Source organism: Protopterus annectens, chromosome 13.part0, assembly GCF_019279795.1.
Source record: "Protopterus annectens isolate FY-2018-M chromosome 13.part0, PAN1.0, whole genome shotgun sequence".
NCBI lineage: Eukaryota > Metazoa > Chordata > Ceratodontiformes > Protopteridae > Protopterus > Protopterus annectens.
In genome coordinates, this window is record NC_056747.1 from 589,686,699 (window position 1) to 589,713,719 (window position 27,021).

Consider the following 27,021-nt stretch of genomic DNA (forward strand, 5'->3'; position numbering starts at 1 on the left):
TGTGAGGAGAAGCTATGTTAGGGCAGGGTGAAGCTGGGTGGGAATTGTTTATGGGGAGTAGCATGGGGTACCACAGGTGGGGTAGAGTCAATTTCAGGGAGTTTTATGGGGCATGGTAGGTATTCAAGTAGTTGGGGGATGTTGTAAGAACTGGGACTTTCCTTTTGGTTAAGCAGACGTGGAAAGCCTTAAGCAAGGCATGGTTTCGGCTTACTGTTGGAAGTTTAGGGTATCCTTGTTTTGTTTTTTTTTTAGGTAGGCTTATGGTAGGGCATTTCTAGTTTGGCTAAATTGGTATTGCAGGGGCATGGAGCTCCCTTTATAAGGATGGCATATTGTAGGGCATCGCCATAGTGATTAGATTTGTGTTGCCATTGCCTCTGGGTAGAAGTTGGTGAGAAAGATTGGGTGTTTCTCCACTTTGGGATCTAGGTAGGGCAGTTCAGTCAGTCAACGAGTAGTATAGTTACACATGTGATAATGGTATGCAAACTTAATCCGGGTTGAGGGTTTCATTGGCATGTAGGGTTGGGATAGGTTTAATAGGGTGAAGAGTGACTGATAGTGGCCATTGACGGGATAGCTTGTGTGGTGGGGGTTGAGATAGGTAATGGAGGTTACTGGGCTACAGTTAATGTGGTGTGTTTTTCTTTTGTAGTGAGTGTATTGAAGTAATTCAGTGGGTGTTTTTGTTGCTCAGCAAATGCTATCATAACATTAAATGTTTTCACAATATATTGGGAAATTTCATATGGAAATTATGTCCATGGGGCAGTAAAATAGGGCTTTAGTTAAAGATAATAGTAGGCAATTGTTCTTGAATTTGCTTTTGCGTGGTTTTGAGTTCAGTATTTGGGTGGTACATTTGGTGGATAATGACTTGGAATTATTGTGAAGTTACTATGGGTTCTTAGGTGAGTGTCAATTTAGTTAATATATAGGGATTATGCAAGGTTATTGGTTACTTTAGCATTGGAGGGGGATTAGTGTTTTAATTTCAGCAATATAGGTAATTGGCTACTTTGGCTAGTTATGTCATAGAGCTTTGAGAGGTGAGGACACAGATATAATTTGGTTAGAGAGGATGGAGTACAATGAATGATGGGTTTAATGCCTTTTCAAGGGCAATTAAGTTGTAGGAACTTTGGTAAGAGGGAGAGGGAATAGCCTGGTCAGGCTGGTGGGCAGAGAAGAGGGGCAAGTTTTCCCTCTTCTGTTCCCCCCTCTGGTGTTGGATGTTTAGATCAATGAGTTAGGAAAGGAAAGTGTACAGTTGGATGCCGCTCAATAAGTAAATTAAGCGAGCAGAGGTAAAGATGCTGTTTATTTGGTTGGATGGTAATTCAATAAATGGTAAATGAAGTGAGTAATGGGATGCTGCTTCATAAGTAAAATAAGCAAGCAGAGGTAAGGAAACTGCTTATTTTGGCTGAATGGTAGTTCAATAAATGGTAAATGAAGTTAGTGGGACGCTGTTTCATAAGTAAGTTAAGTGTGATGTTTTTATTGAAGGGGACTGGGACAATATTCCTTTTTTTTTTTTTTTTTTTTTTACAGGGAAATGGGTTAGAGAAAAGGCAAAGCAAAACAGCTCATGGAAACTACTTTTTCCCTTAGGCACCTTACTGAGTTGTTATCTGATGGGCAGCTCAATAATTCCTAGATCCAGAAACATAGCTGACTGAAAACCCAAAGCTAAACTACTGAAGCAATGGCTGTTAATCAGGGAAGGTTTAAATAATACCTCTCATACCATGGCCCCTTTTCTTTATGGCTTAGCTGGTGACAAGAGGTTTGCACTTCAGACTGATTTTGGCAGATAAGTGTTTTGAATTTTCCCTTAAGACACTTATCCTTTCATTTAGGAAACCCCCAACATGATAAAAGGATAATGTAGATAGAATGGATGAGACAGGAGTAAGAAAACTAGTGCTTTGTCTGTGATTACTATAAGTGCTATATTTTCCAGAAGATATAATTCTGGAAAACCATATCCTGCAGACCTGTCATGGGTAGTTCATTCAGTCAGTAGTCATTAGACAACACTAATGTCCTCTTTGCCTGGTATTGCTCTGCACACAGTTTCGTGGTTGTAGAAAAAAAATGACCAAAGTAAAAGTAAGAATGTGTGAGAATAATAAGAACGCACTGGAACTTATTCAAGCATTATGCACTATTATGTGTATATGGCAATATCTTCACAGATGAGAGAAGAAAGGAGCCACTTTTGAGATTTTAAGTATTTTTCCTCTGTTTATTTGCTAAGTTTTTCTGCATAGCCGCCTATTTTGAGCATTTTCTGGCTTGTTAAACTTGATTTCTGCATTAGTAACTGTATTTAGAGCACAACCTAGAGCTGTTTACTGAATTTCCTGTTTGCACTTATTTTTAAAATCGTTTTTTTCTCAAAACTTACATTTTATCTGTCTTTGGCCTAGCACTCTTGTGTGGGGTCATTTACTGCACTGTTATAACTTGTTGATACATGTGAACCTCTGCTATCTCTGAAAAAAACAAAAAAACAAAACAAATCTTGCTTTTTTCCCACTTTTCTGAGATTTAAAAAAGTTCAGTTACAGGCTTGCTGTTCTTGAACTGTTTGTAAGTTTCTGTGAGGCCATTTTTTGCTTGGGCTAAAGGGAAGTCTCTCTGTTGATCAGTGGCAGTGAAAAACATTGAGCAGCCTGCCTGCCCCTGTGAGAGTGGTTACTGACTTGAAACTGTAGTTTTATTAGCCATTTTGGGTCAATTCCAAAACTCCTTCATCTTCCTCTCTTAAAACCCTCTTTTGCGCAGTTTTGCGCGTTTTTGTGCATAGTGCAACAGCGGGCATCGCCACCTAATTGGGTTTAAACTATTCCTGGCTCCACAAAGTCAGCTCTTCACTTTTTCCCTTAAAACTGCTCTATCTCTCAATTTAAACACCATATTCTCATTCTAAGGCCCTTCACTGGTCCAATTAAGTAATCCTACAAGTTAGCACTATTAAACCATAAGCACTACTTACTCTTATACTCTCTACGATTACCCTGTCCTCTATTGGTCCGTCTTAAATTCAGTTTCCCTATATTACTCTAGCATGTCCAAAGGTCAGTCAATGGTTTCCTCTCCAGTCCAGCTGGTGAATCTGGGAATTTTGAGGCAATGTTACAACTGTCTCATGTACACGGACAACCCTCTCCTCCTCCAAACAGGTTCAAATATATGTGAGAGATGCAACTATTTAGCCAAACTGGAGGCTGAGCTCTCTCTTCTCAAAACTGGTGTAACCAGTCAGGAGGAGAAGGTAACCTCACACAACACAATTCCAGTATCACATAGTCCCACCACATCAGTGAACCAAACACATAAATACACAAAAACATACTCGGAGGCTCTAAATAAAAATCTACCTAAGCAACAGAGACCTCCAAAGCAGACATCCAACCAAACACTACCTCAAAACAAAACACGCACAACACATAGCCCACAAAGTCAGTGTGCCAAGCAGCCACAGCCCTTAAGGCTGAATAACACACCTGATACTCTTGTAATAGGTGACTCTATTGTCAGACACACTGACGTCCCACTCACCAGGCTGAATAAAGAGAAGGTCACGGTGAGCTGCCTGTCAGGTGCTAGGATCTGCCACATTACGCAAGCACTCAGGTCACTCCAAAGCAAATACAAATATGACTCAGTCATTGTACATGCTGGTGTGAATGACCTGAGACGTACCTCCCTGGACTACATGAAAAGAGACATAGAGGAGCTCTCTGATCATGTAGCCCAGGCTGGTATGACCCTGACCTTGAGCAGCATCTTACCCTCACCTAGAATGATGCCACAGTACAAAGACAAAATGATCGATTTTAACAATTGGCTAAAATTTTGGTGTCATTCAAAGGGGATCCAGTGTCTGTCAGCCTGGGATGACATGCTCGACAAGCCACGTTGCTTCGCTAGGGACGGCTTGCACCTGTCACCACTGGGCTTTCAGATATTGGCAAAGGCTCTTGCCACCCGCATAGTGCCTTTTAGGCAAGGCTCAAAAGTCAAACCCACCCCCATAGACAGCACAAGGAACAAGAAACTAAGGGTAATGCTGCTAAACGCCAGAAGTCTTAACCTCAAGATGCACGCACTTGAAGCTCTCCTCAGTATGGAGAACATCGATATCTGTGCAGTGACAGAAACCTGGTTCAAGGCTCCAGAGAGCACCCCAGCACTACCAGGCTATACCTCATATCATGCTTTTCAGCCCCAAAACCCGGACCAAACCACAAAAGGAGGGGGAGTTTCCATATTTATCAAGGATATCCGCACCTCCAAGTTAGTGGCATTGCACAAAGTATCGGAGACCATCCATGTGCAACTAACAGTGGGCAAGACTGCTTTTCAGTTTATAGCATCCTACAGACCACCCTCTCAAAGTCAGGAATCCCACTCGGCTTTCCTGAAAACATTGGAGAACATGAAGATCTCTCCGAACACCATTATATTGGGTGACTTCAACTACCCAAACATTGACTGGGAGCACTACTCAAGCCCCAGTACCTTAGCCCAAAGATTCCTGGAAATTATAAACTCAAATGCTATGGAACAACTAGTCACCACTCCCACAAGAGGAGACAATATACTAGACCTGATCATTACCAACATGGGGACTCTATGCTCCACACCAGAAGTATATCCCTCATTGGTAAGATCAGACCATAAATTAATTTCACTGGATGTCCACATCCCGACCCCACCCCCAGCCCAGAAAACTACAGTGAAAAACTTCTCAAACGCGAACTTCTCACTTCTCAAAACCGAAGTGGAATCCTTCAAGGCCCCAGGGCCAGTGGAAACTACGGCCCAAACTGCAGAATCCTATATAAACCCATTCTACGGACATCTGCAGGAATGCATGGATCATGTTATCCCAAACAAAACCAAGACCCAATCATCCAAAGGCAGGCGTCCAGTCTGGTGGACCCCTGCCATAAATAAACTGTACAACAGAAGGAGGAAGCTACTACATGATAGAGCAAAATCCCTAATAGGGAAGGCATCTCTGATCAGTACTAGCAAAAAATTATGATCCCTCATAAAATCCTCCAAGGCCAGCTTCGAGAGAAAAATTGTACAGGACACCAAAGACAATCATAAAGCTTTTTTCATTTATGTTAGAAACCTGGGATGCAACTCCCAGACTTGTTCTGAGTTGATTCTAAATGACAAAAAATACACTGAACCCACAGACATCGCCAATATCCTGGCAGACAGGTTCAGTGCAAACTTCTCCACCCCCTCCCCCCCAAAAGAGCAAGTATCTATCCCAGCAGAGGGCTGCCTCCCAAACATCTCTGATGCTCAGGTGAAGGCTGCCCTCTCCAAAGCAAAAAACACTGCTTCCATTTGACCAGATGGTGTCCCAGGTTGCGTCCTACATGAACTGCAAGAGGAACTAATCCCTCAAATAAAACAGCAATACAATCTCAGCCTCACTACAGGATATGTGCCCACAGAATGGCGTACAGCAACAGTGGTCCCACTCCACAAAGGTGGAGCCTCTACGGACCCTGGAAACTATCGCCCCATAAGGCTGAATAGCTTAGTCTGCAAGGCTATGGAGAGGATCATCATGGAGCTCATAAACAAAGACATTGGGGACCTACAGACACTAGATCCTACCCAGTTCGGCTTTGTCAAGGGCAGATTCTGCCTTTTGAACCTGGTTGACTTGTTCGAAACAGTCACCAAAGCCATAGATGAAGGGAAGGTAGTCCACATAGCCTATCTGGACCTTGCAAAGGCATTTGACACAATACCCCACTCGGGCATCATAGATAAGCTATCCAGCTTAAATATAAACCCCTATGTCACAAGATGGGTCGCAAACTGGCTCAAAGACAGAACCCACAGAGTGAGAGTTGCTGGAGCCATGTCAGACTCAAAGCTGGTCACAAGTGGTGTCCCACAGGGTTCTGTTCTGGGACCACTCTTGTTCGGTATATACTTTTCCGAGGTACAGGCAAACGTGGGAGGACTATGGCTCACCAAGTTCGCAGACGACTGCAAACTGGGTGCCATAATCAACTCTCCAGCTGACACAAACATCCTTCAAAAAGGTCTCACAGAGACAGATAACTGGTGCCAGCACCATGGTTTAAAGCTAAATGCCAAAAAATGTATAGTCATACCCTTTGGCAAAAACAATGTGCCCACAAATTACCACATAGGCAGAAACCCATTAATTACAGAGAAAGTTATTAGGGACCTGGGGACCCAAGTTGATAGCAATTTCTCCTTTGAAAACCACATTGCCAAAGTGGTTAGAAAGACCTTCTACATAGCCCACCTCATCACGAAGGGTTTCACATCTAGATCAAGAGAGGTAATCGTGCCCTTTATTCATCCCTCATCAGGCCCATCATAGAATACAATGCCCCTTTTGGGATGTACCTTACCCGACACCTGCAGCAATTAGAAAGACCCCAAAAGTATCTCACCAAGAGGGTCAAGGGTCTCAAACAGATGCCATATGCTGCTCGGTTAAAAACACTCCAGCTCTACTCAGTTGCATACCGCCTACTTCGAGGCGATCTATGCCTGACATACAAAGCTATGTCAAATCCAGAATTAATGGACATGCTCCACCTCAGTAAATCTAAATCCCTTAGAGCCACACGCTCGAGGGACTTGAACCTCAGCACAGAAATAAATAGAACTTGCTGGAGGGACAGGTTCATAACCCAGAGGCTCCCTTCGCTCTGGAATAGAATTCCAGTTCATGTGAGGCAGAGCACCTCACTGAATCTCTTCAAGAAGAATCTCGATAGGTGGATGGGGGATCGTAGGTTTGTCCCAGGGATTACTCCCGTGTCACTATTAGACAGAGGCACAGTAAACTAAACCTTAAAAAGGGCACAGTATACTCAAATAAAGGGGTGGCGTAAGCCATACAGAATCGGGCTAGGCTTATAATTGCCCCAGGGCAGATAGCCTAGTATGAACCTATGAACCTATGTTTGAATTTTAGAAAATGCCTACATACTCAACATTAGAAGTGGCACTCTTTTGGTAAAATAATACATCATCTGTGCAATTCTTGATTATGGTTTCCCTCCTTCCAAACATCATGGCGTCCTTTATTACGGTCCCCACTATTTACTCCTTTGGTTTTCTTTGTTTTTTATGCATATGTCTTTCTCAACCTATCTCTACAGCTCCATGTTGTATTGTTTAAATATTTGAATAATTTATTTCCATAGTCCTAAATAAAATTATTTAACTTTAGTATCTCCCACATACTGGTTCATATATTTTTTACTACTCCATTTTATATTTTAAGATTCAGATGCCCTGTTGGTCATTATAATGTTTAAAGAAATCTGATAACTCTCTTAACTACTGTGCATTCTGGCTTACCCCCTGAAGATTAAAAAATATATATATAAATATAGCTGTAAATACCTCTTCACTGATTGCTAGCTTTGAACAATACAGTACCTCTTCTTATGTGTTATGCTTTCTTTGTCATTAATTAATGTCATCTATGAAGAGGAAATTTCAATATAACTATAAATATAGCCTAATACGTTTAGTTGTTTAGGACTTCCTCTTGCCTTAATTTCTAGATAAACACAAATGATATTAAATATTGTATCACTGTTTGAAATTAAACTCAAAATCTTATTTCTTCTCCCTTACTATCTATAAGTCACATATACAGGAAGAGAGCCCTCATGCCTAATTCTAAACCACTATGTCAGTTCACCTAGTGTTGTCTTATTTTTTTATACAATGGAAATCTATACTGTAACATTGTGGCTACACCTGATGTGCATATAGAGATGTTTTATTCTACATCTGAGGTTACCTATAAGAGAAGACAGGTTTATGAAGGAAACTATAAGATATTTACCCAAGCATGTATTGAAGGCCATATGAAAGCCAGTGTGATGCTAGGTAAATTTAAAAAATGGTCAGTGCTGCTAGATAATGTAGAAAGAGTCTGCAGGATGTGAGAAGGATCCCTGATAACCTGAAGATTTTTTACGAGTTGTACTCAATGAATCACTATCCAGTGCTTGAGAAGCTGTTTTCCTGTGTAAGAGAAGAGAATTACCTGTTTGACTAATCTTGCTGAAAGCTAACTGTGTTAGATAGAATGAACTGTATTTTCTGTAACTACAGAACTGTTCATAGGTTCATAGGTTGGTACTAGGCTATCGGCCCTAGGGCCTATACAAGCCTAGCCATAACAATTCCCTGGCTATTTCTTCCCACACTATTTACTTCCCTGGATCCCTGTCTAGCAGGGCAACTGACGTGATCCCTGGAGTGAATTTCCTTTATCCCATCCAGTCATCAAGGTTCCTTTTGAAGAGGGCCAAAGAGATGCTCTGCTTGACATGTATGGGCAGTCTATGCCAGAGTCTGGAGAGTCTCTGGGTCAGGAACCTATCCCTCCAGCATGTTTTGTTTATTCTGATGACAAGGTTTAGATCCCTGGAGTGTGTGGCTCTGAGAGATTGGGATTTCTTTAAGTGTAGCATGTCCAACAGCTCTGGGTTTGACATGGCCTTGTATGTTAAGCAGAGATTGCCTCAGAGTAGATGATATGCAACAGAGCACAGCTGAAGTTTTTTAAGGCGGTCAGCATAGGGCATCTGCTTTACGCCTGTGATTATTTTAGTGAGGTATTTCTGTGGCCTTTCCAGTTGCTGTAGATGTCTTGACAGGTGCATACCAAATGGGGCATTGTATTCTATAATGGGTCTAATGAGGGATGAGTAGAGTGGGACAATGACCTCCTTTTTTCTGGATGAAAAGCCCTTAGTGAAGAGTTGTGCCACATAGGATTTCCTGACTGTTGTGGTGATGTGGTTATTGAAGGTGAGACCACTGTCCACCTGTGTCCCTAAGTCTCTTATCACACGTTTGGTGTTTAGTATACTGCCACCTATATGGTAATTCACGGATACATGTTTTTTACCAAAGGGGATAACTATGCATTTCTTGCATTGAGCTTGAGCCCATGGCTCTAGCACCAAGCATCTGTTTCTGTAAGGCCCTTTTGTAGAATATCCACATAATTGGGGATTCAATAATGGCTCCCAGTTTGCAGTCATCTGTGAACTTTGTTAGCCAGAGTCCCTTACTGTTGGCCTGTACTTCAGAGAAGTAAATTCCAAACAAGAGAGGTCCCAGGACTGAACTCTGAGGTACTCCACTTGTCTGGAGCTGGATTTGGAGTCCGCTACTTTTACAGTGTGGGTTCTGTCAGTAAGCCAGTTGGCAACCCATCGAGTGATGTAGGGATTAATGCCCAGCTTAGTAAGTTTATCTATGATTCCAGAGTGGGGGATGGTGGCAAAGGTCTCGGCAAGGTCCAGATAGGCTGTGTGGCTGCCTTATCCTCGTCCATGGCTCTGGAGACTGATGTGAAGAAGTCATTCAGGTTCAGGAGACAAGATCGGCCCTTCAAGAACCCAAACTGGGTGGGGTCCAGTGTTTTAAGGTTGTCATTGTCTTTGTTTGCAGATCAGGCTCATCAGACTGATGGGGCAGTAGTTCCTGGGATCCAAGATGGATCCCCCCTTGTGAAGTGGGATAACTGTAGCTGTGCGCCACTCAGTGGGCATGAATCCTGAGGTGAGGGTATGATTAAACATGACACTTAGGTGAGGTGCCAGTTCATTTTGTAGTTCATGTAGTACACAGCCAGGGATGTCATCTGGTCCCATGGATGCTGTATTCATAGCTTTGAAGAGTGCGTTTTTTACCTGTGTGGTCATTATTACCAGAATTTGGCAATGTTCCGGTACTGAGATGGGCCATTTAGGGGGTGAGAGGGGGGAGAAGTTGGCACTGAATCGATCTGCCAGGATATTGGCAATATCCTTGGGATCAGTATATCTAATGCCATTCTGTTCTAGTGCAGAGGAGATCTGAGCATTGCCATTGAGATTCTTGACATAGTTGTAGAATGCCTTGCGGTTGTCTTTGAAATCTATGGCAATTTTATTTTCACATGTTCTTACTAGGCATGCAGTAAAAGAGGTCATTGTGGAGCCTAGCACAGTTTCTCAATTGCTTCAAAGCACAGTCTGGTTAAGTGACTTACACAGAGTCATGCAGTAGATAAATTACAGCTGAGGGACTTAAACCCAGGCCTACAGGAAGCAGCTTGTTAACAGCTCATTAGCTGTAATTCTCTTTAACTGCCAGACAGCTCTTTTTTGGAAAAGCAGTGTGATCATGTGTGTCAGAAAGCAACTGTGACAGTTTCTGCATTTAATACATGGACTGCTTGCTTCCTGGGAGAACTGTTCACATAGGTTCATAGGTAGGTACTAGGCTATCAGCCCAAGGGCCTAAGTAAGCCTAGCCAACAAGGTTCTCTGGCTTACACCACCCAAGAAAGTTATTTTCCTGTGCCCCTGTTGAGCAGAGCCACAGAAGTGATCCCCGGGGTGTATTTCCCATTTCCCATCCACTCATCAAGATTTTTTCTTGAAGAGTGCTAATGAGAAACTAATGAGGAACTTTGGTGCTTAGGTGGGGAGCCAGTTCATTCTGAAATTCATGTAAAACGCAGCCTGGTATGTTGTCCAGTCCCATGGATGCTGTGTTTTTGGCTTTAGAGAGTGCAGCTTTTACCTGTGTAGTTGTGATTACAGGGACTCTGCATTCTTCCTGTATAGATATGGGTCCTTTAGGGGGTGAGGGTGGTAAAGTTAGCACTGAACCTATCTGCCAGAATGCTGGCATTATCAGTTGGTTCTGTAATTTTCATGCCATTGTGCTGTAAATCAGAGCAGATCTGGGTGCTGCCATTGAGATTCTTGACATAGCTATAGAATGCTTTGTGGTTGTCCCTAGAATCCTTGGCAATTTTGTTTTCATAGCTAGCTTTGGAGGATCGTATAAGGGATCTGAGCTTCTTACTGAGACTGACCAGGGAGCTCCTCCACTCATGGGATTTTACTCTCTTTTGCAACAGTTTCTTCCTTCTGTTGTAGAGTTTGTTTATGGCAGGGGACCATCAGATTGGCTTCCTTTATGCTACATCTTGTCACAATGTATGTTGCTCTTCAGGCTGGAAAGAAGCATATTTTATTCCCCCCCCCTAAATAAATCTGAGTTTTATGGTGGATATCATGTTAGTTTTCTACTGCATGCTTAACAAAGTTAATACTGCGTTGGCTGACTAACCTGAAGGCTCATTGCCCTTTCATGGTGGTTGCATGCTTATGCAGTATAGATTTATGTTTTTTGTTTTTTGATGATCACAAATGTAAAGGCAGTTTTGCTTACATTTGTGATTGTTAGTCCCATTGAAGTGTATATGGATTTGACAGTTTGCATAGTGGATGCGTTGTGTTTGACCATTTTAATAATTTATAATATATACATGATTGCATAGAAATTCAGTGAACCTCATTTAATTGAAGCTAATTTCAGCAATAACAAATTTGTTGAACCCAATTTATTTTCATCAGAACAAACCACTATGCTACTCCTACACTCCTTTACTACTAAACTTCAAGCATTGCTTTTCTTGATACTAAGTTTACCATAAACAGTGGGACTTTGCAGATGTGTCTACAGGAAGCTGAATGGTTGACAGACAGACAGACAGATGTTTCTACACTAAAGAGGTAATCATCCTAACCGCACAAAAAAGTCAGTTATTCACAGTTAATCATTTCAGTATCACTGCATTTCTTCTTATAAGGCAGAGACAGACACATGGTTAAACTGAAAGATGCCATGCTTGCTCAAGGTCATTGGGCCAGAGAGTTTCAGAGGGCAGTAGGCAGAACAATACAGCTACCTCAGGAACAGCTATTTCAGTTTAGATAGTGGAATGAACTCCTGTGGCAGATTTTCAGTAGGGATATAATGTATCATCCAAAACTTAAAAACAAAAGTTTGCAAAAACCTCCAACCAGTGTTTAATAAGAGTGATAAGCTGAGGAACATTTTTCAAGCACTCCGACTACTTTCATTTAAGATAACATTAAATCAAAAGAATCTTATTGTGACAAGCAATGTGGAGAGATGCTAAAATTAGCAAGCAAATGAGAGTCGTATTGTTGAAATTTAATTCATCCTCAAGTCTTGGTGAATACCTTCATGAGGTGAACTCTGTTTTTTTTACAAAGTCTCACCAAGACAGCAGTAATATATGCACACTGTATTTTATAGAGCATAAATCATGGACAGAAGTAAGTTAAAAAATAAAAAGACAGCTGGGTACACAAGTCCCAGGATAAAAAAAGTGCCCAGTCCTGGTAGATGCACTGGTGCCAGGACTGGAAAAAATTGCAGTGTTGGATCCTCAAGACATGGAAACATTCTTACAGTGGGGTTAGATCAGGCTCAGGTGGAGGATGGCCCTCCTGTTGTAAAAGGAAGTAGTAGTCCACAAAAATCACAAAAACTGATAAGCCAAAAAAGAGCCATAAAGATAACAGAGTGGACTATTGAGGATAAGGAAGAAACTATGTATTGTTATGGTTATGCAAGAAGCCCAGAATTTCTGTAGTGAAAAATATACAAAAAGATTAAGACAGAAATCAGAAGAAAGAAAAATACTTGTACAAGAAAAACCGTCAAAAGCTTCAAATGCATTAATGCAGCAGATTCATAAAAAACATTATATAGACCAAGAAACCTTGGGCCATTTAGAAAAAGAAACGACTGAGGAAATGTAAAAATATAAAGAACAAAATCTAGAGATTTTTGAAAGGTATAAAAAAGAAATATTGACATGGGAAAGAGTGAGAAATTGGAAAGCCAAATTAATTAATACAAAAAAGCAATCCCAAAGATATTTGAAGTGAAATACAGGCAAAGGCACTTAGATATGGAAAATTTCACAATATAAAAAATAAGATCTCAAGGGGACCGCAGAACAGAAGATTAGTAAAGCAGAAGTTAAAAAATAGAAGCTAAAGTTATGGAATACTTGTGAAGTAAAGGATTTAGTGCAGAAGGTCTAACACACTGGTTATATCACAGCATGATGGAACAACGAGTCCCCAAAGTAAGGAGAAACAGGAGGAGCCGGAGACATGTGAAGAAGAAATATGGACATGGGAAAGAGAAAGAGATTTAATGTGCTGCGATATTTATGCAAAGGAGAAAGCAAAACTAATCAATACAAAAAGAGCAGCTCCAAAGATATTCGAAGAGGAATACAGTCAAAGGCATCTGAATATGGAAATGTTTACAATACAAAAAATAAGAAAAAATAGAAAGGAGGATTAGTAATGGAGAACTTAAAGAAACAGAAACTGAGGTTATGGATTACCTGCAATATGATGGATTTAGTGTAGAAAATCTAACTTTAATAACACCACAACAAGATAGAATAATGAATCCCCAAATTATGGAGATACCAGTGGAGTGGGAAACATCTGATCAGTTGCCACATGCAGATACTTTGAAGCCTTCAGCATGAAACCAGTATAAAACTTCAGCTGGAGTTGCACAGCAAGGGAAGTAACAGGAAACTGTGGCATCTCTGACACAGTCAGTGTTCTGGAGTGATAGGCCAGTGAGTTCCCATATGAAAGATCAACGGATGACACAGGATGAAACTGAAGAGAATGTGGCACAGGAAGATGCTTTGGAACTTTCTGCAGAATGTCCACAGGAAGTGGAGAACAGAGAATATGTCTTCAGTAGAAGAAAATGATCTCTGGGAAGAGTTGTTAGATTTAATAGCTATGGCTAGAAATAGTAAGACCAACGAAAGAAATAGAGTACAGAAAGTCAATAAGACCTAAAATGTTAGAAGTTTGATAAAACAAAGCAACACAGTAATCAGGACTGTTCATAGAAATTCACATGTAACAGAAGTAAATAGGATACATTACTGTGCAGCTAAATTAATAACAGATAATGTCTTACCTCAAAAATACAGGGCACAAGGGAAAGAAAGGAGAGAAATCAAATGCCATTATGGAGTTACTAAATAGAGAAAACTATAAATCAGTTTAGACAAGAAGTGTCACTGTTAGAAGAGTACAGAAGAGGGAACAGATCAACAAAAATACTGAGAAAGATAGAAATGATAAAAGCAACATGCCGTATCAGAACACATTAGGATCTGTCATATGATATTACAAATAATAAGTTAAAGATATCAGCACAGGCAGAAAAAAACTTACAAGATATGCAGATAAATATAAAGGAAAAGTACAAAATAATTGACTTATTGATGACCCAAAAACGTTTTATAGAGAACTGGGAAACAAAGGAAAAGGAATAGAAACACCACCAGAAAAAGAAGAAATTGACACATTTTCAAATATATCTATGAAGATCCTGTGGAACATAAAGATGTTGAATGGGTAGAAGAAGTTAAAGACAGAATAACAAGTTCAGATGTACAAGATATGAAATGGGATGAAATAGCCAGAGAAATTAGAAAAAAATTAAGAAAAGCTCTTAAGTAGAAAATCTCAGACCCAGATATAGTACATAGCTTCTGGCTAAAAGCGTTAACATTTTTACATGAATACTGAGTCATGTGTAAGAACTATTTATAAGAGGACCCCAGACAGACTCCAACCTGGTTAACAGCAGGAAAACATTCCCACTTCTTAAGTGCAAACTTGCAAGGTAGCCTAAAAACTATAAATCAATAAATTGTCTTCCGGTGATGTATAAACAATACACTGGATTTGATGCCAACAGAGTTTATTGTCATTTACAAGAAGCACAATCATGGCAATAGAACAAAAGGGTAACAAAAGAAAGTCATGTGGAACAAAGGATCATTTCTTGTTAAATAAAGTCATAATGGAGAACTGTAAAAAGGGAAAGAATCAAAGTATGCCCTGGATAGACTACAAAAAAGCATTTGACAGTATCCCACATTTCATGGATAAGAGTGCTTACAGATGTACAAGATATACCCTACACTGATCGATTACATTATAGCGACCATGAAACAGTGGCAACAACCTTGCAGTTAAGCCATGATAAAGGACAATATATTATTCCAGCGATAAAAGTTCAAAGGGGATATTTATTCCAAGGTGACTCTTTGTCATCACTGGTCTTCTGTCTTGCCCTTATCCCATTAAACTGTCTACTTAACAAATTAGCTTATGGCTACAATTTGGTTCACAGAAAACAACAACATGTAAACACTTCTCATCTTCTATTTGTAGATGATTTAAAACTTTATAGTTCATCAGATGAGAAGCTGAAAGACAACTACAAGTAGTCATAAGTTTCTCAGATGATATAAGAATGTAATTTTGTCTTGAGAAATGTGCAAAAGCAACCTTTAAAGCAGGAAAGCTGCAGCACCAAGAAAATATCACCCTGGGACAGGAATGTGATATAAAAGAACTTGAGCAAGAGGAAGTGTATAAATATTTGGGAACTGATGAAGGATCAACAATAAAACATGAACAAATGTGAATAAAACTTAGTAAGGAATACTTTAGGAGAAAAATTAATACTGAAAACAGCTCTGACATCTAGGAACAAAGTCCAGCCTATAAACCAATTTGTTCTTCCTGTCCTAACTTACAGTTGTGGAGTGAGTGACTGGCCCCAAAAGGTGTTGCATCATATGGACAGGAAAACAAGAAAAATGCTTCATGCTTATTAAATAATTTATAAAAGTTAGTAGATTTATATATATATATATATATATATATATATATATATATATATATATATATATATAAGATTATATATCCCCCATTCTGAAGGAGGTATGGGCCACCTCAAAACTGATTGGATGTATAGATCTGCAATTGTAGGACTGCATACATATCTGCTGATCTCATTAGATCCGAACATAGTGAAAGTTTTAAAACATGAGGAGAATAAGTCTAAGGTGATTTCCCTGCTTAGTTTAGCAGAAGCATATCAGCGTAAAGCAGGAATGGAAATCAAACCAGAAATAGATGAAAATCAGGAAGTAACTGAATGTGCCAAAAAACAACAGAAAGAATAGAAGGTGAAGGATCCGATAAGAAGCCAAGAAATGTGGAAAATGCATAAATGTAGTTGCAAGTACAAAAATCTCTTGTAACAACCTAATGACAATCAGGAGTGAATGGAGGAATGGCTAAGGAGAGCTAAATTTAAACCAAAAGACAAAAGGGTAATATTGACAGCACACAAATTAGACACATTGGTTTATAAAGTCTATTAAACATGTAGGAGAAAAACAAATGCATGTTTTGTAAAACAGATTTGGAAACAGTTGCATATCTTGTGATACACTAATGGCAGAAGGAATGGATACTGAAAGGCATAATAATGTGGTACGACTGTTGTATTAGGGATTGTGCAAACATAATATTAAAGTAGCTGAGAATTATTGGAAACATGAGCCATAAAGCATCATAGAAAATGGTGAGGTTTATATCACATGGGATCACCCAGTACCAGCAGTTCAAAACCAGATGTAAGACAAACAGATACAGTACTTAATGAAAAGAAGGCAAAAGCAGCATTGATCACTAACATTGCTACACCCCTTGACAACAGTGTCTTACTTACAGAGAGACACAAAGTCATAAAATACCAGGATTTACAGGCAGAAACGAGGGCAATATGGAAGAAGGATACCCAGACATTTCAATAGTAGTAGGAGCAATGGGTCTTATAAAAAAAGAATTTGCAGTACTACTTTGATATGTGACCGATATATGTAACTCCATATGAATTGCAGGAGTCGATGATTCTGGGCACATTGTGGGTGCTGTGAAGAGCACTTCTGGCAAACATCAAAGGTTGAAACAATACTAATTTCATGAACTTTGATCATACTTTGACTTAGGTATAGGGTCCATTCCCATCATGGTATTAGAAACCCAAAAGACTTGGAGAAATTAAACCATGAGAAGCACATTTAGACCAGAGCAGAACATGGTTCAAAATGGTAGAAAAACATGCAACCATCCAAGGTACAAATCATGTTAGGCGATTTGTATTGCTTCCAATGTAACTTCACAGAACTTAAGTTTCAAAATGCAAGGTTCATTTACACGCACTTCTAAAAAATTGTATATCGAATAAAATGCAGAAAATATCCATGAAACAGGATAAATATGAGACAGAGGTGTGCCACTCAGAACTTGCATGCGTGACAAGATTATTCATTGCAGGAGAGCGTAGTTGTATGTACATGAGAGAACATTTTAGTCAACACACTAGAAACCATAAGCTGAACATGTTCAGACAGTTTCAGTAATTTAACTAAACTGTATACAGAATGTTGCTTTGTGGTATCTGTCAGAACTTTAGACTGACATGTCAACACATTTTTGTCTTCCTTCTCTCTCTCTTTCTTGCTTTTCTCAGTTTACAAAACAGCAGCCTGTATCATGTTCTAAATGCACACAACATCTGCACATTCTAACCCAGTTTCTTTTATTTTTCTTGGTATTCCTTCCTTTCTCCTTACTTCAGCTTGAGTAACTGCAAAAGCTATGTTGGTTCAATAAAATATATTCCATCATGTCTGTGCTCCAGTGTCTTTCAGTCTACCAACATAATGTTTCTTAATTTTTTTCTGTCAGCGTGTGTACTCTGTGATGGATCAGTGTAAATCTGCTGTGTGTAGCCAAACAATGGCACAGTGTAGCATACCATGTGTACTTGGCAGTGGGAAAATGAAGGGAGAATCTTGTATTTTTTTAAAGTGATCCATACCGCTTAGTGGTTATCTAACATACAGGGGTCATATGATTTCTTTTTGTACAGGTTCATCAGTTCAGAGGTATTTTAGAAGACTTAAATTAATCCTGAAAAACAGTGTTGACATATGGGAACAAAATTCAAGCTATAAACCCAATTTGCCCTTCCTGTCCTAACTTACAGTTTTGAAGTGATTGACTGGCCCCAAAAGGTTTGGATATTGTAGACAGGAAAACAAGAAGGATGCTTCATACTCACCAAATGAATATTAAAAATCAGTGCATACCAAGATTATATATTCCCCATTCCGAAAGAGGTATGGGCCTCCTTGAAATTAATTACATGTATAGATCTGCGATTGTGGGACTGCATACATATCTGCTGACCTCAAGACCCAAACATAGTGAAAGTTTTGAAACATGAGGAGAATAAATCTAAGATGGCTTCCCTTCTAAGTCTAGCAGAAGCATATTGGCATCAAGCAGGAATGCAAATCAAACCAGAAATAGATAAAAATCAGGCAACAACTGAATATGCCAAAAAACAAAAGAAAGAGAATATAAGGTGAAGGATCAGATGAGAAGGCAAGAAGTGTGAAAAATGCATAATTATAGCTGCAAGTATAGAAAACTCTAGTAAGAACCTCATGTTGATCAGGAGCGAACGCAGGAATGGTTAAGGAGAGGCAAATTCAAACCAAAAGATGAAAGGTAAATATTGGCAGCCCAAGACAGTGGCCTATGTACATGTTGGTCTACAAAGTTTGAACATTGAAAATTGAAGATGTGGGAGAAACAGACAAATGTAGGTTTTGTAAAACTGAATTGGAAACAGTTGCACACCTTATTGCTGTTTGTGACATACTAATGGCAGAAGGACTGTATACTGAATGGCATAATAATGTGCCAAGACTGTTGCACTGGGGACTCTGCAAACATTATAATACTGAAGTAGCTGAAAAACACTGGAAATATGAGCCACAAAGCATCATAGAAACTGATGAAGTCTACATCACAGGGAATCACCCGTTACCAACAGTTCAAAAGATAGATGCGAGAAAACCAGATATAGTGCTCCACGAAAAGACAAAAGTAGCATTGATCACTGCAATCACTACACCCAGTGACTACAGTGTCTTATGTACAGAGAGAGACAAACTCATAAAATATCAGGATTTGCAGGCAGAAACAAGAGCAGTGTGGAAGAAGGTTGTCCAGACAGTTCCAGTAGTAGTAGGGGCAACAGGTCTTATAAAATAGAATTTACAGTCATACTTTGATATGTTACCAATACATGTAACTCCATACGAATTTCAGGAGTCATTATTGGGCACATTGCGGGTGCTATAAAATGCTCCTTTGGCTAACATCAAAGATTGAAACAATAATAATTTCATGAAATTTAATTGTACTTTGACTTAGGAATGAGGTCTATTCCTATCATGGTATTAAAAACTCAAACGACTTGGAGAAATAAAAAATAAAGGGGGAATCCTGTTTTTTTAAGTCATACATACTGCTAGTAGTTATCTAATTTCTTCATGTACAGGTTCATCCATTCAGAGGTATATTTCAAAATGAAAAGATCTTCAAGGAGCTTGAGTCCTCCTGTACATGTATACATTTATGTCCCTGTAAGTATTTCCTAAATTACATTACAAGCTAACTACATGAATGCCACCTGATGTTTGCAGTGGAAGATTATTTCATTCAAAAGCTTCAAGTCATGTGAAAGTTATTTCTGTAGAGTTGAAAATAATGAATGTAAAAACCATGCTTAAAGGTGTAGCCTACCTTATAAACTACTGAAAAATTCCTTCCCTGATAGCAGTGATTTTCAGGAAGTGGAACTCCTAAACTGCCTGCAATATTTTTGATATTTATACTTAAAAGTTTTTAACTAAATATATTTTTTGTCAGCTTGACTGACACTGCTTATCTACATACTTTTGAGTGATGACATGAAGTTGAGGAATTGGTCATTGCCTTTGACCTTAGCCTAGGAAGTCTTGACGTCAGCTAAAATATACAAAAACTGAAGACAGGCGTGAGCACTGAAATAAGTAATATTTCATAAATTAATGCAGCTGTTCATGTGTACTAGGCTAATGGCCCTGGAGCCTTTACAAACTTAGCCCATAGGATTACCCTGACATCGTGCCACCCGACCTTAGTTCCCAGTGCCTCTGTCGAGTGGAGCCACTGGTGTGATCCCCAGGGTGAATTTTCTATTTCCCATCCACTCATCAAGGTTTCTCTTGAAGAGGGCCAGTAAGGTGTTCTGTTTGACAAGTATAGGAAGTCTATTTCATAGCAAGGGCAGTCTCTGGGTTATGAACCTGTCCCTCCAGCACGTTCTGTTGATTATGGTAATGAGGATGAGGTCACTGGAGCATGTGGAGTGGAGGGATTGGGATTTCTTTAGATGTAGCATTTCTAACAGAGCTGGATCAGACATGGCTTTGTATGTCAAGCAGAGATCGCCTCTAAGTAGGCAATATGAGACAGAGAATAGTTGGAGTTTTTTGAGTCTGTCCATATAGGACAAGCATTTAAGGCCTAGGATCCTCTTTGTGAGGTACTTTTGTTGCCTCTCCAGTTGTTGCAGATGTCTAGTGCGGTACATGCCAAATGGGGAATAGTACTCAATGGTTGGCCTAATGAGGGAAGAGTAGAGGGAGACAATGATCTCTTTCTTCCAGGATGCAAAACCCTTAGTAATGAGATGTGCTACATAGAAGGACTTTCTGACCACAGTGGCAGTGTGGTGGTCAAAAGAAAGGCTGCTGTCAACCTGTGTTCCCAGATATCTTATAACACATTCTGTGTTCAGTGGGGTACCATCGATGTGCTAATTCATGGGAACCAAGTTTTTCCCAAAGAGGATGACGACACATTTTTTTGAAATGTTAAAGTTGCATGAGTAGTCATTCAGTGACTTTGCAGATGCTGGTGGAGTGTTTGCAACCATGACTGGTTGCAATATGTACAAGCCCATTAAAAAATAAAAAGTGAAAAAACAAACACCCCATTTACACTTCCATGTAAGCTGATAATGCAAGTAGTGATTCTGTGCCAAGATCTATTGCTCTGTTGCTTTGAGTAACAAGTCTGTGTTGAAAGACAATATTGTAAACCCTTTGCTATAGTACCTTACAAATCTCCCTTCTGTATTCTGTCCCACCATTATTATCCTACTGTCTGGCATTATGCAGTTGTGTGTTTTGTTCAGTTCTTTATCAGATGATGTAGCTGGTTTAGGAGGCCTCATTTGTTTGAGTTGCTGGCAGCTCAGGTGGATACAAAACATTCTGTGGTACTTATCAAAAAGAGTGTGACAATTGCCCTGGTGCCCAGGCCAAATTTCCCCTAGTCAGTGTAAGTATCACCTCAGTTCTCCAGTGAAAAGAGACACTAAGCCTAGTGGCACATGACTGTTTTCTGATAGTGACTTATTGGGATAGCAGTTGTGTATAGTGAAAAATATGCAACATTCTTGGAGTTGGTATTTAAATGAGTAGAATTACAGGCATTCCAAAGACAGAAGCGTAGACAGTTCTATAAAATTATGGCTAATGAACTTAGCATTGTTAATAGATCATCTGGTGATATGGTCTTGCCAACTTTGCCTCTACTGCATTTATAGTAAGATAATTCTGGAGACATCCAAGGGACTTTAACCAAGTCTGATTTTTTTTAATGAGCTGATTCAGGAGGAGGAGGAGAAAGAAGTTGAGATTATACTTTACTGTGCCAAATCCTCAATTGAAATGAAGTAATGTTAACGTATGATTTATTCTCAGAATCTATATTGTTGATTATTCTGTTTCTGGTGGTGATTATGTCTGTCAGAGTTCTGTGCCTGAATCCATATTGATTACTTGAGTAAATTCTCATCTTTTCTTAAATAATCAGTCACCTGTTTCTGTACGGATTTCTCAGCTGTTTTGCAGAGAACAAGAAGTGTTAACTTTCCATGTCAGACATATTACATAGGTCTACTGTTTTTTTTTTTTTTAATGTTGGAATGGGAGGTACCTTGGGACTACTATTTTGTACTGCTGCCTATCTGGCTGTTAGTGTAGAAGGTTAGGGCTATAGTCTGCTGTTCAGCTGCATCATACAGTCAAGGCTCTGATTCCCTTAGTCTGCATTTTCTTACTGTGTGACTGTGAGCAAGGGACATAACTAAGCAATACTCTCAGATTGCTCCTGAAAAGGGACACAACACATTGATTCAATTAAATAAATAAAATAGAATAAATAAAAAAATAAAAGGTGAAGCTTTAATAAGTTGTGGCAGTGGGGCTGAATTGGATGCCTGTTCACATAAAAATATCATCTTCTCAATGTTAATGTTCAGGTTATGACTATTCTATGTCTATTTTAACTACAGTTTGGTTTCAGGAAATCTTTGATTTGTGCATTTGTTAAAAGATCCATTGATGGGACCATTTTGCCAAATCAAGGAAATTGTGCCTCCTCTGGTATGTTTTTGTTTCTGTTAATATCTGTGAACTACAACTTTTTTTTTTATTTTGTTTTGCTTTGATTTTGGAAATACTGGCATTTTGCTGGCTTTACATCAGTTAAACACATTGTTTTTTCAACTTAGAAGTTCTGTAATCCTGTCTGTTTCTGGCAGAGTCATGTCATGCCACTTCCTTTACAGTTGTTGAGAATAATTTGATAGTCCACTGTGTTTTGAGGCCTTCCACTCTCCTTTTCTTTTCTGAAAATTCTGGATATGCTTTGAAGGATGACGGGAATGTTGTAGAACTCAAAGCAGGCTAGAACAGTACTTGATGATTGCCAGATGAAAGGATAATTAGTTGTGCTTATTTGCTGATGAAGATCTTGTTCTTTCTTTTCAGTGATGCGCAAAAAGGAAGTTAGTATTACTACAAGTGACAGTGTTTTACTGGTCCAGTAAGAGTATGTTTATATGAATGCAGTTTTCAGATCTGATAATGGTAATCCAGTCAAATATTGAGTATTTGTCATTGCAGTCAATGATTGGAGGAGTTACACCTACTCTTTGGAGTTATTTTGGAATATAGCTAACTAGACCAGGTCACATTGAAGTCTTGAAGTAAGAAAACTTGCCCTTTGATGGCTAAATAGAAAAAAGATGTTAGAAGGGAATATATACTGAGCCAATAAAAATCTGTGAATGACTCCCAAGTGTTTTCATTCAGCAGTTCCAGAAAAGTTAATTGAGTAAAGGGAACAGGTTGCCTTTGATTCATAGGAATTTGGGTTTTGTTAAACACTGCCCCCACTTCTGGGTCTTATTGCTGTGTATTGGTTGAATTGGTGAAGAACTGAGGGAAAATAAAATGCCAGCACTTTTCAACCAGGATTCAGAGGCGATTATGTATGGATGTTTCTGTCTTGATGCCTGTCAGCCATTGTTGAAGTGTGTTGCAGATTCATAATCAGATGTTCACTCTTGGCGGGGGTTGTCATTATTCTTGTACTGATACTTCTGTAGTAAGTGACCTTTTAGTGGATAGAGTGTGATGATATTTTATTTCCCTGCCCCCTTTTCAACCTGCCAATGGCCAATGCAGACAACTGCACCAAGGGCAGTAAAGTTTGGAGCAGTAGGAGTGGAAAGTAGCAGATGGTCAGCTGGAAGGTAAGCAAAATCTTCAGAAAATCAGTAAAAAATAATTCTAGAATATATTGTTTTTTCCTCAAAACTGAAAATTTGATACATTGATTGAATCACAAAGTTAAATTGAACTATTTTCTGATCTGATTGCTCTGTTTGTCCTTCACTAATTCTGATAATTGCAAGAGAAAGTTCTGACCAAGGAAATGCTAGTGAGTCAGAATAGCCATCTGAGCTCCATAATTCAACAAAATGGTTCAAACGTTGTCATATAGGGTAAGGAGGCACTTAGGGTTTCTGGAGTTCACCAGTAAAGGTTTGCCATGGCCAATTAATTAGAACACTGCACTTGTTAGAAAGCCATTTAGTACACATTCTCCAGTGCCACAGTAAACAGAAGTTAAGAGCACTCTAACCACAGTCAGCATACTGTCAGGTAGTAAATGATCAACACATTTATTAGTTGAAAGGGTTTAAATAATTTGGGACTTTCATAGACCAGATTCTACTGTGCTTTGCTACCTTTACACATTTTGAGTTTTGTTGATAAAAAAGAGAAAGGGACATGATATACCATAGCAGTTTATATAAACGTAGTCAGATAGCAGGTTTGTGTCATAAATGAATGTATTATAAGGGAATTTAAATACTATCTCACCCATACTACCTATCTCAGTGTACCTTACCCAATGTAATGTATTCGCTCATCAGATCTGACTATAAGGCAGTATTGCTTGAAATAAAAATTAAATCCAGAGATCCAGTGAAACCACAAGCCTTTAGGAACTATTCCAAGACTAACCTCTCTCTACTAAGTGACATCTTGACTAAATTCCACCCTTAAATGTAAAACGTAAAATCCATTGCATATATTGAGCTTTTTACAAAATATGTGTACAGCCATATTGATAGCCCTATAGAGTGAGCTGTGCCTAGTCAGATTAGGAATAAGACAAACTCAAGGACAAGCCACCCTGGTAGAATCACAGTATCAATCGGTTATACAACAAAAGAAAAATATCTTGGCCAAGAGTAAGAGGAACAAAGCCATACCTGCTAAAAGCCCCTGATCAATTTAAACAGGCAGCTAGGAAGATTAATTAGTACTTCAAAGACTGAATTTGAAAAAAAAAAAAAAAAAAAAGGCTCCTCAGGCGAAGAACAACCGCAAAGATTTCTACAGCTATATCCGTAACCTCAGGGGAAATGCAGAGCAATGTGTAGAACTTATTGTAAATGGCATCATCCACACTGAACTGGAGGTCATTGCCAATCTTTTGGCTGACAGATTCAGCTCAAATTTCTCCCCCACTCCCCCCTCCGATAGTCCAAACAAAATACCGCATACCACAATCCAGCCCAAGTATTAGTAGTCAACAGGTCATCAATGCATATTCCAAGGCCAAAAACACTGCATTTATGGGTCTTGATAACATCCCAGGATGCTTAATAAGTGAAACATGACTTCTCTGGTCCGCTTGAATCACTTTTCTTCTGGAGCCTACAGTCAGGTTTTGTGCCTAAGGAATGGAAGGTAGCTACGGTCATTCCCCTTGCACAAAAGAGGTCCATCCACTGATCAAGTATTTACAGGCCCATAAGTCTGCCCGGCGTCATATGTAAGGCCATGAAAAAAATCATTGTGGACATGGTAAATGAGGACATAGGTATCCTGCAAAAGCTGAACCCATCACAGTTCAGCTTTGTTAAAGGAAGGTCATGTCTATGAAATCTAGTGGGCTTTTTTGAGAGGGTCTCCAAACATTGGATGAAGGCAAGACTGTGCAAACAGCTTACCTCATCCTCACCAAGGCTTTTGATACAATACCCCACTCAGGCATCACAGACAGACTCACTAATTTAGGTATAAACTCTTTTATTACCCACTGGATCGCCATCTGGCTCACTGATAGGACCCAGGAGGTCAAAATAGGTGAGGCCACCTCCAGCAAGAGACCAGTCACTAGTGGAGTCCCCTAGGGCTCAGTACTGGGCCTGATCCTTTTGGGCATCTATTTCTCTAAAATGAAAGCAAATGCTGAAGATTTATGGCTGACTAAGTTTGCAGATGATTGCAAGTTGAGAGTTATCATCAACTACCCTGCAGACACTAGCAGTCTTCAAAAAGGCTTATCTCTATCTAACAAGTGGTGTCAAAGCCATGGTCTTAAACTCATTGGAAATTAGTAAATTACCTGGTTGATAAGCTCGTAAGAGTTGATGCAATGATAAGGGATCTGGGTATGCATGCAGACAGTAGCCTTATCTTTGACCATCACATGGCCACAGCAGTGAGGAAATCCATTTATGTTGTGCAACTTATAAGTAAGAGCTTGGCATCTAGATCCAAAGATGTCATTACCCCACTGTACTCTGACCTTAGCAGACTAAACATAGAGTAGAATACTTTTTTTTGGTATGTACCTGACTAGCCATATGCAGCAACTACAGAGACCTCAGAGGTTATTTACAAAATGAATACAAGATGTAACAAAACTGCCTTATGCAGAGCACCTTAACACCCTTTCTGTCTACTCAGTCTCCTATAGATTGCTTAGGGGTGATATATGCCTGGCTTATAAGGCATCCTTAAACCCCACCCTTATGAATCTCCTAAGTCAAACAGTGCCAGAAATACAAAGTCTAGGGACCTGAATTTTGTCTATGACTGAAACAGAATAAGCTGGTGAGAAAGACATGGCCCCTAGAGATTGGGCCTTCTTATGGAACAGGCTTCCCATCCATGTGAAGCTGAGTTTGTCTGTTACCTAGTGTAATTGCAATCTAGACCAGTGGGATGGGAATAGGAAATTTACACCAGGCCTGGCATTAAGCCAAAAGACACAACAACACCAGGCCTGGCATTCATGACCCTTATGGACAGAGCTTATAAATGCCTGGCTCTCAATGTCCTGTTTGGATACAGGACATTATTATCTTTCAGGAAATCTTAGCTAGACTGAGAAAGCCCCCCCAGTCATTAGCCTGGTAACAATTTATGAATCTATGCAACTGCAGCACATTTGAAATTATGTATGTACCCTTCTTAGCCACACATTTACTGAAATATTTTACTTCTCAGAACTTCATTAAACTATCCGAGTGTTTGTGTGTGTGTGTGTGTGTGTATATATATATATATATATATATATATATATATATATATATATATATATGGTTTCACTTCATATACTCGAAATGCTGAAATCTCGAATTTCAGCATTTTGAGTTCATGAAGCCGAAACTTTAAAATAGAGAAAGTGCATAAGCGTGAATGCAAATATGTCGAATCTGCACTTATGCAATGACGCTACATTACTGGAAGTGTTTGGGATGTTTGTGTTCAGACTTTCAGGTGAGTGAGTGTATGTGAGCATTATTGTAATTTGTGTGTGTGTGTGTGTGTGTGTGTGTGTGTGTGTGTGTGTGTGTGTGTGTGTGTGTGTGTGTGTGTGAGGTTTTTTTTTCTCTGTGCGATCTCGGAGTTAGTATATATAAGTGGGGGGTGTGGGGGTGCAGGGGGACTTGCCCCCTGCTTTTGTTTAGTGTAAGTACGTGTAAATGTGGTGTTTTGTTGTGTTTGCGTTTTTTGTGGTGTAGGTGTTGTGGTTTGTGTGTGTGTAGTGTATGCTGTGTGTTTGGGTTTGTGATTTTGGCTTTGTGGGGTTTCAGTGTTGTGATAGTTTCGGCCTCATGGACTCGAAATGCTGAAATTTGAGATTAAACCATATATATATATATATATATATATAT

The 27,021-nt window shown here is 39.4% G+C and overlaps 1 protein-coding gene across 1 annotated transcript in view; it reads left to right on the forward strand.

Annotated features, from left to right (window-relative positions):
- The window catches only part of PITPNM3 (PITPNM family member 3), a 1,300,985-nt gene that overhangs the window by 742,772 nt on the left and 531,192 nt on the right, over positions 1–27,021 (forward strand). The window lies entirely within an intron of this gene.